Here is a 16,109-nt window from a genome sequence, read left to right as displayed (position 1 = left end):
TTATAAAACAACCCACTGCACTTAACAGCCTGTCTTATTGCAGTATGTAGTGGGTCAGTCAGATAATAAACAAAGAAAGATCAATTGTAGCTGTTGGGAGTAGTAGATAGGAGTTATGTTCAGGCCTGGATAAAGTTTTAGGCAATGCCACTTTTCTAGGAATTTATTAGGCTAAGTTCCACATGTGAGTGCATTCATCAGCTTTACTGAAGTCTGCTGAGTTGTATCAGTGGAAGCCAATGAAAATTGAGGCCAGGAAATATAGTGAACCTTCAGCTCAACTACTTCTCTAACCATGGGGTCTCAGCATGTAGTGAGTAGCTGGTGTCACGGTTCAGCAGGATGTCAGTGAGTAGTGCTTTAACTAACAGTTATTTTTTATTTTTTTCCCCTCTGGGCAGTCAGAAGTGATGCAGTGATGTTTCTGCATTTGTCTTGACTTGTACACTTAGTAGATGTGGTTGAGAACATATGGAAGGAGGTGATGAAGCAGTTGGTATTGTATGTCCATGCTAAGGCACTGTATTTGGAAGAAGAATTAGAATTGTAAAGGTTGGAAAAGACCTTCAGGATCATCTGGTCCAATCATCACCCTAATTGCTACAATCCCCCAAGTAAAAGTGGGAGAAAGGCTACTGTACTCTCTAGGAAGATGTATAAAAATTATAAGATTAATCAGTTTATTGGAAGTGAAGAATATCTGTCTTTACAGGTGAATATATGATGCTAACTCATAAGTTGTAAGTTTTTAAGGAAGTAATGCTCACTGTATTTCTACTAAAAATGAGCTCAGTTTGCTTATGTGATTTTAACTCCCTGGGGAGTGGAGTATGTTGGGGAGTAGGCTCAAGACTTTAAACTTAAAACTTATAGTTTTTCTCAGGCCCAACCACCAAGTGAGAGAGGCCTCATTGATACTACTGAACGCATGAACACACTTAGAAGGACCCAGAGCATGGGCAATGAGTTTCCAACAGAGCTGGCACCCTGAAATACCAACATCATGTTCAGGACAGCAGTCTGAAAGAGTCTGGGCTTTGTTACCCCCAGGGCTCCTGGGATGATTTATGCACCTGTTCAGTTAACAAAATTGCTGGAAACGGAACTGGAATATTTTTGGGTATTCTGGACAGGCAGGATAGAGTAGGCATTTATTTTTCAGGTTAGTTCACACTGAAACTTTTTATTTTGACACTTTTTCTGCAGCTTTAAATTTACCAAATAAAATTGAGTGCAAAGTGAAAGGCAGCTGTTAGCTGCTCACTTACTGATCCAATTTACCAGCTAGACAAAGTTTTCTCTGATCCTCTTCCCAAGGTAGGCTAGACAGAGACCACCTTATTCCTATAATACCTCCTCCTTCCCATCTTTACCCCTTCTCTAAGTTATGAGGGAATGGAAGTGTAATTTTTTTTTTTTGAAGAAGTAGAGGAGTAGGAAAACCTGTTATCATCTAGGTCATTTGAATTATTAATTTATCAGTATCTCTACCCCTCATTTTGCTATGTCCAGGTGCAGATTGTTATGCCTTTCTCACCAGTCAGTTAAAGGTTTGCAGCTGAGAGGTCCTGAGGAAGCCTTATGCTCAAATTGTGTTGTGTGGGAGTTGTGGTTCAACCCAGCTGGCAGCTAAGCACTACTCAGCTGTTTGCTCTTGCCCCTGTGGGATGGGGGAGAGAATAAAATTAAAGTTTGTGGGTTGAGATCTTTCTTTAGGACAAAAAAGAAAGGAAAACTAATAACAATGATATTAGTACTACTAATAATAATGTGTACAAACCAAGTGATGCAAAATGTAATTGTTCACCATCTGCTGACTGATGCCCAGCTTGTTCCCCCACCCTGGGGGGGGCTGGCACTTGACCAGCCACCCTATATTAATTGTTCAGCATGATGTCAGATGATGTGGGACATCCCTTTAGACAGTTTGTGTCAGCTGTTCTGGTTCTGCCCCCTCCCATCTCCTGCTGCACCTGTAGCCTGCCTGCTGGCAGGGCAGCACGAGGAGCTGAAAAGTCCTTGGCTTAGTGTAAGCATTGCTCTGCAACAATTAAAACAGTGTGGTATCAAAAATTAAATCAGTGTGGTATCAACATTTTTCTCATCCTAAATTCCAAACACAGCACCATACTAGCTACTAGGAGGAAAATTAACTCTATTCTAGCCAAAACCAGGACAGTTGGAAGACCTCACCTCAAGCCATTTCCAAAATCTTTAATGGATAGCTTGTGTTTTTGATGGCTTGATATTAGAAAGTGTCATTTCACAATGAAGTGTTGGATGACAACTCAGTACTTCTTCATTCCTCCATACTCAAAAGACCTTGTAGAACATAATTGTGATTTCAACCGCATCCTGTTCCTGCTTCACAGGAACAAGCTGTTCACTTTCTTCCCTTGCCCAGTCTTGCTTCAGAGTTTCTGGTCATCAGTACTTCCCCCTTACTACGTCCTGCTATTGAAGCACAGCAGCAACTGAAAGATGAAAGGTGGCAAACTATGCTGAATACTTGAAATTAGATTGTTTCTCGTTCCAGCCTAGAAAGTAAACAGGAATTATTCTCAAAGCAAGCCAGAGCAATTGGTGAGAATATTCTCTCTTTTGGGTGAAATTTATCAGGAGAAACTCCAGTCTATGGCACAACAGATAATTAAAGAATTCTTCTTTTAGAAAAAAGAATTAAACTTGGAGTTGCTTGATGTGTGAGTAACTGTATATACTATCACAAGAAGGAGCTCATACCAAGGCCAGTATTTATGTAGCAAAGGAGGTGCTAAAGCAAAGAGCTAATGTATGAATCTGCTTTAAAATATGTAGGTGAAACCAACGTGTTTTCTCCCAACATTTAGCCTCTTGTTAGTGTTTATTATGCTCTGCTGATTTCGATAGCAAAAATTGAGCAAGATGCCCAAGGAAGTAAACTATGAGACAAAACTATCAATAAGCTCAATAAGATTTACCTGAAAATCCCTTGTCCAAGACAATTTCTCCATGTAGGAGGGTGTCCAAAGGGAAGGCTTCACTATGCTACTTCAATATTCTTCACTTGTACTAGTATTAAGGGATGAGAGCTTGCAATCTCTTTAAAATACCACCATTAAGAAATTAATTGTTGTCTGGATTTCTGAAGACATGTCTCCTAATGACCTTCCATTTTTCATTTATCAGGAAAGCAGATCTTTTGTTAATGTTGTCACTGCACTGCCATCGCTAGGATTAGCCTTCAATTTATTCAGCTTCCAACCTCTTTGCTGCATGTTCAGGTTCACTTCTGCCTTGGTGGTTAGAAAGGCACGTTGTATTAAAAGTGGGATAGTCGTATTCAATCTGCCCTCTACATATGGTACTTAAGTGCAGGCTGATTCTGAACCTTTCCTTGACCAAGTTGCGTGAAAATTTATCCATATGCCTCCAAGCTTTATAACTATCCATGGTAGCTTAGACTTATTTTACCACCAAAGTCCAGATGTAATCTTAGAGAGGAAGTTGCAAATGGAACCAAATATCAATGTTGCGGAACTAAATCCTCGCTTTGAAACTTTCACTGCCACAAGAAGAAAGGGGTGGAAGAGTAGATAGGAAACAACCCTATAGTAGCTTCTGTGCTCTCATTTCAAGTCTAAGTCTTGTTACTAGACAATACTAATGGTAGTCCAAGCTGAGATGGGCATCATCTTAATAGAGTTCTTAAGGCCAGATCATCAATAAGCTGAGTCTAGCAGGAAGTTGTGTCATTGTGATATCCTGTGAGCAAAGTAAAAAGTTCAGTAAACAATCTAAACCTACACAGTGCTGCTTATCCTTAGCAATTGCTGGATGATGATGTTTTTTGAAAAGGCTTTTCTCGGTTCTTACAGTGAGCTTGTTTTGGATTCTTAATATGCACCTTGAAGTTTGAAGTGCCTGTTGTTTTGCAATAGGTGGCTTGGGACTGTCCTGCATGACTTTTGCTTCTGCTGTGTTATCCAGCCTCAATTCTGCCTACTTCTTATCCTGCGTGTTTTGGAGCTGGAATCTGTCATCACTGGCCTCTGCTTGGTGTTTCCTTCAGGTAAGATCTGTATCCTGTCCAATTCATTGTGTGCCATTACCCATAGTGGAATGCCAAAACTTAATCCCTCCTCTTTCCATATATTTCATCTATCGTGTTATCCCTCTTTTGAGAAAACCCTATTGAACCAATAGGTTCAATAGGGTTATACTATACTCACAAATCTTCCACTTCTCAGTTTGCACTTGATAAATTGGGCTTGGCCATAGCTTGAGAGGCAGCTGACTGCCAAGTTCAAAATACCCATCCTAAAGGCAACATCTAGGGTATGGAGTTAAAGGTGGCCAAAACCATAATTCATGCACAATCTTGAATGCTCCAGCTCTTGTAGCTGACTTCTACAATGCTGCCAGCTTGTTTAATAGTAAGTAGCTATCTCTCACTAAATCATTCTTTAGACATGGCAGCCTACTGGGTGATGGAGGACACTGTTAATGTATCTTTCTGGCAGCCATGTAAGCATCCCAGTCAGGCTGACAGTGGACACTTAGACTTAGTTGATGTGCATACATATAACAGTAAATAAAATGTGTTCTGATAATCTTGCAGAAGGACAATCTGATCATTAGTGCACATGACTCTAGGCATGGCAAACAACTCTTTTGATCAAAGACAGCAAACTAGAAGATCCCAAAATATTGGGAGGGGCATGAAAACTTCTTTTTTTTTTTTTGTGAATATTTCTCATGTTTTGTATGGCTTGTGGTTATTTAGCAAGGAGAAGAAATCTAACCCTACTCCAAGCCTCTTTCTGGGAGTTACTCATTTCTTTAAGTGAAGGTGATATTTTTTCATTAAGTAGTCTGGAAAGATCCTTCTTCTATTTTTGTGATAGTTTAGATGGCAGGCCAGACCTCTTACAAAATAAATTGTAACCAATGAAACACTTACCTAGTGCCTAGCCATCCAAATCTTTTGTACACATTTCTTCAAGTCTTCTTGACACTAGGATTTGTAAACGGGGGAAAGCTTTTATGATAATCCTCAGTTTTAACCTTGCAAAGCCTCAACATCAAGCCTCTAGTTGTGCCGGGGATGTTTGGTTGGATATTAGAACTTCCTTTACTGAAAGGGTTGTGTGTATTGGAACAGGCTGCCTTGGGATGTGGTTGCATCACCATCCCTGGAGGTCTTCAAGAAACATGTAGATGTAGAACTTAGTAGCATGGTTTAGTGGGGGACTTGTTAGTATTAGGTTAAAGGTTGGACTCAATGGTCTTAGAGGTCTTTTCCAACATGAATGATTCTAAGATCATTCCTCTCTTCACATGGTGGGCTATGAGGTTAAAAGCAGTCCACATTCCCTTCATGATGGAGTTAAATTCTCTCTTTTTCTGTTGGTTGCACTTGTTCAGAGTGGTATTGGTGGTACCAGCATGTGATCAGAGCAGTATCAGTGAATGTTGTGACAGATTACTGCGTAGCTCTGCTGGCATAGTTTTCTACATGAGGTACGTCTATAGCCTCTTGCAAGCACTCAAATTCTCAAGGCAATATAGAAAGTACATGAAATGGAGCAAGAAAAATGTATCCCTTCTGGCTTATTCAGTTATCTGAGCTAGATCATAGTAGTTGGGCCATTCTTTCAATTCTTTCATATGCATTTCCATGGGGAAGGGAGATACTCATGGCAGTAAAAAGGCCATGGCATTAAGAATGTAGGTTTTGTATGCCCAGCTCAGTAATGATTTTGAAAGGAGCTTTTTGATTTCACAATCCAAACACTGGAATGTTTTTTCAGGTACAATTTCAGACTTCCCTGTGAGTGGTAAATAGTTTAACTCAGCTCAACAGTTAGTTCATTTCACTGAAAACAAAACAGTAGGTCATGTGTAAATTGGTAGCTTTCTGAACACTTGTTTTCTCACATTAAGGTGCTTCACAGCATAACCTCATGTCTTATTTTAAGGTTTATTAAGAACTGTACTAGTACAGCATTTCCTTGCAGTCTCATGGGAATGTCTAGGTGAAATCCAATTCACAAGAACAACTTCAGTGAGTTGAGAGCTTAATGGGTTGAATTTGACTGCAGATTTCTGGTCTGAAAGGAATTGTTATAGCTTAATAGATCATAATATTTATGAGCTGCTTGTGAGCCTATGCCAGTACATAGAAAGATCCAAGTCAAACATCTATTTAGTGGTGTATGGAGAAGCTCTGAATGTTCCAGAAACTTGCATTTAAAAAAAAAGCCTTGATATTTGACACTATCCCAACTAATGCTTACTTGCTAAACTATATTGCCTTCCCGTGTAGGGAAACCAACAGTTCTAGTTACCCTGTTGCTTCAGTATTTTTCAGCTGCATGTACTTGCATATAGTTCTATCACAATCTTTATTTTTGAAATGCTAACAACTGATAAGCTCTTAACTCTTATGTCTTTTACTTTTTATTAAAGTGTATGTGTGTGGAGGAATAGGACAGGGACGGACGAGCAATTGTGATTCTCAGATTCTTTTACTGTTATGCAACTGACTTAAGCACAAATTGTCCTGGCCTCGCTGTACATGTTCTTATGAATTGTTTCTAGACTTACTAGGATCTTCAGGTGCACCATCACCATGAGAATTTACAAGGAGATTTTCCCTTTGTTTTTGAATATGTATATTTGATTAAAGGCATAGATATTTTGTTTAATCAGGAAAAGTAAATATCTGGACAACCTAAAAGATTACCTTTAATCACAATTGAAGGGAGAAAACAGATTGACAGCTAGGCCACATACAAAAGTATTGTGGGAATGCACCACAGAGTGAATTTTGTGACTAGGTTTTACTTTACCCTTTTTTTTCCAGTCTTGTGAAAAAGATTTTATACTACTGACTTTGTACTATCACATCAAAAGGCATAATTTGGGCCTGTTAATCTTCTTTCTTTGCCTTAATCCTTCAGGTTTAGGGGAAGGATTGATATTCAGTTCTGTACACTGCGTTTCAAATCATTTTTCACCATTCTTAAAAGCTATTAGGTAGCATTCCCTATACTGCTCTGCTTCTCTCCAAGTCTGCAAAAATCACTGAGTCATCCTCTGAAGAGGCAATTTATTTGAAAACTTGCAGAATTTCTGGCATTTTGTCCAAATTCATCCTTCGTAAAAAATCTTAAATTGTCAGTGGGTTGTACTTCAGGAGGGATCCTCCTAACAAATTAAGAGCTCTGCAACCATGTATCTTCATCACTAGTGTCCTACTGAGACCTGTGAGTAGTCACTAAAGCCAGTAAAACAAGAGCTGAATGATACCTGACAAGCAGCAAATCCTGGAGGTGTTGATGGAGGTGCTGACTTGGGTGTTATACTAGGTAAGAGGTGGTCGGTCTTTTTCAGAAGCAAAAGCGCCACATGCTCTTGCATTTTACTTTGTCATAATAGTTTGGCAGAATGTGAAACCTCACCTTGAGGTGAAAACACCATTGTTGTTTCAGGACAGAACCTGAGAACAAACGCAATCCCATCCCAAAGGAAATGCTGTGCTTCTGGCCTTTAAGCTTATTGACAGAGCTTTGCACTGAAAGCTAAGGAGGAATTGGTGCATGTAGTTCTGGGTAGGCTTGCCATGTTATTATCTGATAAAGTGACTAACATCTGTCATCACATAGTCCCACAAGGAATAACATCCCAGACAGTGAACTCTGAACATGAATGCCAAAGACATCCTGGCACTGTTTGGTATTTTCTGCACTAGCAGTGAATAATACACCCCTAAGTCTCGTTTCTACCCAGTCTGGAAACAGAAATGGGCCTAGAACAGCTGACAGTTTTCAGACTTGTAATTTTGTCCCCAAGTAGTATTGATCTATTGAGATTTGAGATTGCTTTTAACATACCTGACATCATGCTCAGCTGAGACCTGTTAACTGGTTCTATTCAAGACAGTATTACCAATCTGTTTATCACAGAAATGATACAAGCTCTGAAGATTATTTAGAATAATCAGTGTTTTTCCTTCAGCCTGCACAGGCTGGTGTGTAAGTTGTCAGGTAGCAAATCTGTGCTTCCAAAAAAGTTGAACCCAATCTTCTTGTAAAATTATCAGGTTTTCCCCACAATAGCCTGGATTATGTGTGAGGTGGTGTCTTCTAATTCAGGCAAACGGTCTGTCTACATCTCATGCTCTGTTCAGCAAGGATCTGGGAACCTGAGTCCTCAGTTCTTCCTATCACTGCTAGCATGTTTGCTGCACCAAGCACTGTTGCTTTAGGTTCTGGGCACTGGTGAGATACTAGGGGATGCTGGGCGTGTGATTGGACTTGTTCTCCATTCTTCTAGCTGTTATTCCTAAAGTAGCTATCTGATCCTCAAAACAGCATGTGATCAAGACTATGTGTGGTTAGTTTGTGGGGAGGAAAATGGACTTGTCAGTGCAAAGCGCTTTGCTTGCTTCCCTTAGTGACACTTCAAGAGACTTCCTTTAGAATGTACGTAATATATTAATGTAATAAAATAAACTATATATAATATTTAATGCTAATTATTCAAACATTGCTATTCTAGGATGTCTCTTTAAGTCGACACTGATTTGTATACTCAAACTCAGTGTGAGGATAGGACATCACCTCATCTTTGGTTTTGAAACAAAATGAACTTGCACAACTGTGTTCTGATGCTCATGTCTTACCATGATGAAGTATAAGCCCATAGTTGTGCTCGGTTCTGTTGTGTTGGATGCAAAACACTTGTCAGAAAATCCAGTGAAATTGTGGTAATGCACTGTTATTATACTTCTCTAAGAATGAGAGAGGGACTAAATTTAGAATATTATATTAGGATATAATTTTGAGCAAATTCATCTCATCTTATTTGTAAGATCATTTTATTAATTTCAGCTGGAGGAAAATTTTCCTTTTTACCCCAAAGGAATTATTTCAAAACATTTATATAGCATTGTTGCACTTAAAGTGCTCTACATTGTTGAAATGCTTCTTACCTTGGTGACTGGAGATGAGATAAATATATGGATGATGAGCTATTACTGATGAAAAAGGAGAGAATTGAAACAGATTAAGGAGGTGTAGAGGAGCAGGAAGAACACCAGGCTAAGAGCAAATCTGGGCTGAACCTGGAGGGAAGTTACCGCATAGCATTGAAGAAACTTGAATTATTTGTATGTGCCAACACTGAGGAAAAATGAGAGAGGATCAAGAAAACAGTGTAAACAGAGGAAAGAGCAGATGTCTAATTAACCCAATATTTTTTTTAGAGCAAAGCCATTCCTAAATGCCCTTGCAGAAGTGTGAGCCATTTGCCAGGAAGCACAGTTAAATTAATGTAGCAATGACATCTTTAGAGACAATAGAGGTCCAGTTATTTTCTCACATATACCCACCTAAATCAGTTGAAATCAGAATTGCATGCCATAGGGAGAACTGTGCAAGGAAGGAAAAGTGCCAGGTCTGCTCTGCTTAAGAATTACTTTCACTGCACAAAGACGATGATGATTATTATTATTATTTTATGGTCTCTGGTATATGCAAATCCAGAGCTCAGGAGGAGGAGTTCCCTTGTCTTGTACCCTGCCTGCTGTTACACTTAAAGCTGCAATAAAAGCTTTTTTTTTTTTTTTTGGCCTGAGCAGAAGCTCTGTTTTATCACAAATGAGTTTATAGCTCAGAGTAAGGATTTATTATAGGACACTTATATGTTGGAAAACTATAAAGTTTTATATAACAATTTTGGTATAGCTTGCATGGAAATTTACAGATCATGGTATAGGTTCTCAGGCTGTTATCATCCATGAAATTCATACACTAAATCCTGAACTCTTGCACACCTATTAAAGAGTACCTAAATATCAGATAACATTATCACCCTACACTGGCTGAGGACATGTTCAAATATTTTGTTAAAGGCAGATTGTAAGAGATGAGCTGTTTGTACTACAAGTTGGTGTGAACAGCATTTAAAAAGTTGGTTGCATGCATGCAGTTGGCTGCCTGCCATTTGTCAATTGGATTTTGTTGGGTTGAGTTCCTTCAACACAGGATTGTTTTTTTTTTTTAACATAAAATCTCTGCTGTTCTGTGTACTTCCTTGGCACTGAAGTCAGTGAAATTAACAAAGCCCAGGGCATAAAAATGCCTGAAATCTTCATGGTACTATAGATGAAGACTTAATTTCTCCTTCCCACAGAGAAAATCTGTATGTGTTGACATATCAAGTTCTGTGAAAAGTTAGCCAAAGTGTTAGGCTTTTGTTTCCCTTAAGGTTAATAGCTCCAAGGGCTACTTTCTCAGATACTGATACCTTTCAAAAGTGTTAGGTGTCTTTTCTGGATTTTGTTGCCTTGGCTCAGAGATGTTATTTAGGGAAAGTGGAAGCAAAATGGTTAAATGCTGAGATTGATTATTGGATTGACTGGGAAAAATAAACAGAATGTGTACATACCTTCAGCCACCCCTTACAAGAACATCTGTAAATTAAAGAGAAGACAATTGTCTGAAGACTTGGGACAGATTTATAACTGAAGCTAGTGGAGTAGTCCTCAGGTGGATCTAAGACTCACAGTTTGAGGATAGAAAACACTTGTATTAGAAAAACTATATTTAATAAAGCTCAGTTTCCCTAAAACACTACAAAAACAGGGTCTATCTTAAAGCAGTACACCTGTATGAAGAGGCATTCTTCAAAAACATCAAGATGGGCTCAAGTATATATTACTATTTTTCTTTAGAAAAACACTCAATCTTTCAAAAATCTGTCATCTATTTTAAATAGCTCATTCTTTCCAGTAAAACATCTTGAAATGTCCAGTGTCAGAAAGAGATAATAAAAAGAAACACTTGCTGTATTTTTTCAGTTAGTTGGAAAGAAAAAATAACTCATTTGATGAAGATCTATGAAGAAAATCGCAGGTTACTCAAAATATTATAGTGGTCTGTATACTTACAGATTAAGAGTGTCAGACTTGGGTATTAACAGCGTGGTGTGCTTTCCCCACCTTACAGTAAGAATGTTCTTGTTGCATTGAAATTGCAAAAATATTACAGATTTGGCTTCTTTTCCACAGAAGATCAGATTAAGCATGTAATGACCTTTCCTGTGGTCTATCTTTTCTGCATGAACATAACACTGAGTATTAGGAAAAAAAAAAAACACCACCATATGGTCAGCTTGATTGAAAAATCCATTTTTTGCCTCTAAGATCTTTAGGTGATAAAAGTTTTCTAGCAGATCTTTAACCCTGCATGTAGGGTATTGCGGGTCTTCTGTGGTGATTTTATTTTTCAAATATCTGCTAGATTTCCCTAACCATGTTCACAATATGTTGTTAACATTATTGCTCAGGTAACTGAACTTTCTTCTGTACTCTTCTGTACTTGTCTAAAAGTAATTGTTATATCCAAAAGGTCTTTGAAAGAAAAAAGTAAACAGTGTGAACAACTACTATTAGGAAATAACCAGTTTACAATTTGAAGCAATTATTAATCTAGTATTATTCAAAGCTAAATGCTCCTGGATAGGATGCTGTCTCAGTAGGATTCTTTGAGGCTGGGGACAGTCAGCAATGCGGGATGGTCAAGGATAAAACTCTTCATGAATATGGTAGACATGACAGTGTGATGTGTGTCAGTAGAAGTGGCCTTTCATAAATGCATATATGACAGGTCTTGCGTTCCCTGTTTCCTTCCTGCCCTGCATGAGAAAGTGCAGGGTTCTGGGAGATATCTTGAATACTGCTCTCAAGAGATGCCACTATACTTTGATTACTGTCTTGGGTTTCTCAAGTATTAACCCAGGAAGATGTACTTCTACATTTGTGGAAGGTAAAGCTTGTACAAAAAGTTTCTCTTTCAAACTATGCAAACTGTTTGAAGGAGATGGGAAGAATCTTTTTTTTTTTTTTTTTTGCTATAAAAGATAGGTAATGTCACTCCACACAGTTCATTGCATCTGTCCTAAAGCAAGGATAGATGTGACTAGGTGTTTTAATTGCTGAGTCAAAAGCAACCCAGGCTTACTTCCCTTGGCTACTACCACTTTTCTGCCCTCTTGCTGTTTGAGTTGCATTAAATCAAGGTGTGAAAAAAAAATCATGATCTGACCTACCTGCTTCCCTGCATCTAGGGGATTGCAACAAAAGGCTTCCATATCAGGATCTAAAAAGAGCTGAAGAGAAACTGAATTTATGGAAAGAATGTCTGCCTCATTAGGGATGAAGGAAGAACTCATTTATCTGAAAGGTATAGTGGTGGAGCAGGTATCATGTGCAGGAGGGGGAAATGTTTAGCTGGAGCAAAATGTATTGCTGCAGAAGGAAAAGAGGAGAAACAGTTCTCAAAGAACATAGAAAGACCAGGAACCTTTCTACCTTCTGCAGAGAAGCTGTCTTAAAGACAGAACAAATAATTATTAAAGCTTTGTGGTTCTTTTTGACTTCATCTCTGGCTGAATAAATATGGACCATCTGCCAACAGATATTAAACGAAGCACCTACCACTCCCTAAGTGTTTTCTTGCCTTCATTTGCATCTGCCCAGTTTGCCAGTGAGTCTGTAGTATGTGCTGCTACCTGGCAGTGTTTGATAGTTCCCTTCCTATTAGAGACAAAACGAAGAGGAAATAAGTCTTCTGTACATCTCTGTTCATCTGATGTCACTGTTTAGAAACCAAAGCATTTGGCAGATGTGGCTGGAAAAATGCTATATCCTGACAGTTTCTAACCATTATTCCTAACATTCTTGCAATTGTTTTGGTTAATGCTTTCCATATATCTTGGGGAACATAGCATATACCTTAATTTCTGGGGAGACTCATAACTATGATCTCTGAATGCTCAGCAGCCAGTCAACTATGTTAGGGGAACCCAAGAGCCATCTTGAAGTCCGTTTTATATCTGGCACCTGTTTTTACAGTGATTTATTGTGTATTTTTTTGGTGTTTTTCTTTAAAAATCAGTGCTACTTGTTAAGGCGAATTGAAGAGATCTTGATCAAAAGCTCCTTGGTATCTTTTCTGTACGGTGACTGCAGATTCAATGGTCTAGGTGAAGAATCAGAATAATCTAGAGAATTATTGAAGGAGAAAAGAACTAAATTGTGTTAGTGTGACCAAAAGGTATTATGCTGAGTGGTATTTAATTGAAATATGTCAAATGAATGTTGGGTGCCATGCATTCATTCCTTGGGAAGTTTTAACGCAGGCACAGTTTTGATGAAGCAACGAGTGGACAAGTTTCCAGAGGCAATTCAAACAGGCTCATCTTAAGGGTAGTCACAGTAAACCTTGTGAGGCCACTCCAAAAATGAATCTGATCTCATTTGTTCAGGTTACTTTTAGGAAAAATCAGGGTCATTGTGTGGGAGAAAATTGTGTTACTGTTGCTATGCAAATCTTTTTCTAGTATCTGCAATATGTTACCATATCTTATCTGAAATATTTAAAACATTAACTTCTAAAGAAAATTAAAACCTGAGAGGCATTTTGAGAGAAGAGAAACAGCTACATGGCTTTTTTTTTTTTTTAGAAGTAGCTTTTTGTGCAAGCATGTTTAAATTAAAAATAAAAAATCCTTGGTAATTACTTTAGTAAAACTTAAATGTAAATATTCAACATCACTCAAATACCTCAAACAATGTTCTATTGGGAAACAAATTATATAAGACTTGCTCTGCTAACAGGTCTCAAATGCTCATTTTGATCAGCTTGGGATCCCTAATGTAGTTAAAAACAGAAAAATCCTATAGCTGATACTGGACTTGGAGAACGTAAAGATGAGTTGAAGTGACTTGAGGTTGACAGGGTAAATTCTGCTTGAGTAGTTCAGAGGTGGCTGTGGGGCCAGAGTCTTTCATGCTTTTGTAAGTTTGTGCCTGAATAGGTCAGGTAAATATGAAGTTCAGAGGTATTCTTCTACTCACCAGAGCATGACAAGTAATAGGAACATCATAGTGTAGCTGCAACTTTCAGTTTAAAGATAGCTAGATTTGTGACAGTGATAGTTAGCTTGTGTTGTCCTTGATCTTGCTGGCTGGACAAAGTGGGAGTCTCAGAGCTGGAGTTAGAAGTGCCCTCTGTATTTGGAGTACTTCTGCAGAGCTTTTGGACTGCTGTTGGGAGTATTTTGTGTTGGGACTGAGAAGCATCCATGCACTGAGGAGTCATGTGGTAGCAGATGTTGTACATCATGTGTAAAAGATGCTAGTGAAGAGGGTACACTGAAGGACTAGGCTTTTCCTGATACTTTTCTGCAGTATGCTTAGTCTAAAGCAGCTGCTTTAAAGATGTGAAGTTTTCATGAGCATCTGTTGCCACTAACAATCCTATTCCAATATATTCTTCAGAATTAGGATCAAGTGGAGGTGATAGGGGAGCACTGGTGAATTCAGCAGACCTTATCCAATAGCTGAGCCTGGCCGAGACTCCAACTGTCAGTTTTGTCCTTTGGTCTGGAGCTGACTCTTGCTGAGCTGCTCTTTCCAGCATGCAAGACCCGACAGCTATATTTTTTCCCTTTGCACATAGGCTCCTGCTTGTTCTATCACCTGGCACTGCCTTTCCTTTGTGTAGACAGACATGAAGGACGAGGGGTACAGGTGAACAATTACCTACAGTGCAGAGGAAGAAGAGCAGCTAACTGGAAAACATAGCATAAAGAAAAGTAAAATTCTGCTTTTATACTTCAGAGAGAGGCTGGTGTTCTATAGTGTCTTAGTAATTGTACAGCAAACGGTCCTAGATGCGATGCATGTGGTACCTGTAAATCTCAGGAACCTGATGCTTTTGAGGATTGCTTTGGAACTTAAATTTATCTTTATTTGCAGTTCAGTTTGTTGAAGGCTGTAGCTGTAGGCTGGGGTCTGGCCCTGCATGCTCCTCACAGGATGTCTGTGGTTGTAGAGGGCTTTCCCTTCCAATGGGATTTGGCAGCGTTTGTGCCTTCAGCCAGAGAGTACTGGCTAGAAAGGCTCTGCTGCCATTCACTCATAATGTCTAATTACTGGCAGTGAACTGACTGCTCAGTCATGGGCAGCTGTGTGCAGGGCTTCCAGGGCATGCTAAGCTGCCAAATGGCTTCTGTGGCTGTATAAACTGTTCCTCACAAGCAGCTATCAGAGTAAAGGAAAATAATGTTGAGGTACAAGCAAGTGAAAACAGACCCTGGTTAAATAAAATATTGCTTATACTGCAACACTAAACATTTCACAGGAAAAGAGTAAGTGTTGTGTAGGTCCAGGTGTCCCAGTGGATTTTCTTCAACACTGGGCATCACTGGGAGTTTTATTAGAGTTGTGAAAAACCATGGTGGCATCTTGCACCTCCTATGCTTTTGTCACCTTCTAGAGACCAACTTAAGGCTGAAAGCCACACACCTTGTCCTTTACAATTATTTCCCTGCTTTCTTGAACGTACCTCTGTAAAAGGCAGCTGTTATAATTTGGGGTATTTTTGCTATGCATAACTTCCTTCTTCGAATTTAGAATCTTGGCATGTTAGCAATGAGTTCCTCAAGCTGATCTCACACTCCCTGAATGGTTCTTTCTCCTTTCCCACCTATCATCTTCCTTTGTTCTGTGAAACAGGGGGACCAGATGCTCACATTTTTTTTTGTTCAGGTTGTACACAATTCTGTAAACTCATTCCTCTCTTCACTGCTTCATTTCCCAGTCCAAGTCTCTTCTACTTTTTATTGGGTTATAGCTTTTTTTTCTAAGCAATTACTCACTGTTAGCACTATTGAGTCTCTCTCAGTTAAGAGAGATCTTATTTGGATGACATGGCCATCACACAGTTTGTTAGGGAAGGCCATGCTGTTACTTGTTTTTAAATTCCTTATCTAATGGAGACTTGATAGCTTGTACAAGATAAACAAAAGTTCAAAATTGGATGTGACCCAGAAAGCTGGATCTAAGTACCTCTGAGCTTCCAGGGAGACTTGGATCCAGATTAGAAGTCTTTTGGCTCACGTTTGGAGTGTAGTCAGCAATTACTTCTATGACTGCTGAACTCAAGCAAAAATTTAGCATGGGGTTATGTATGGCTACTTTAATCTGCTTTGGAAAAATGTCTGTTCCTATACTAGCCAAAGGCTGAAGAATTGAAAAGGTAACCTAAAGCCACCTC

The 16,109-nt window shown here is 38.9% G+C and overlaps 1 protein-coding gene across 11 annotated transcripts in view; it reads left to right on the top strand.

Annotated features, from left to right (window-relative positions):
• The first annotated feature begins 262 nt into the window (after positions 1-262).
• Positions 263-16,109, top strand: part of LRFN2 (leucine rich repeat and fibronectin type III domain containing 2) — a 226,201-nt gene continuing 210,354 nt past the window's right edge. For 10 of the 11 annotated variants that reach the window (XR_011094734.1, XR_011094736.1, XR_011094732.1 and 7 more), the window contains exons 1-2: positions 263-348; positions 3,921-4,051. The gene's annotated coding sequence lies outside the window, so the exon portion shown is untranslated. Of the gene's footprint in view, positions 349-499; positions 713-3,920; positions 4,052-16,109 lie in introns of those variants that run through there. The other variant, XM_068676605.1, reaches the window with a different exon arrangement.

Source organism: Anas acuta, chromosome 3, assembly GCF_963932015.1.
Source record: "Anas acuta chromosome 3, bAnaAcu1.1, whole genome shotgun sequence".
Taxonomy (NCBI): Eukaryota; Metazoa; Chordata; class Aves; order Anseriformes; family Anatidae; genus Anas; species Anas acuta.
This window is presented reverse-complemented; position numbering and strand designations above follow the sequence as displayed.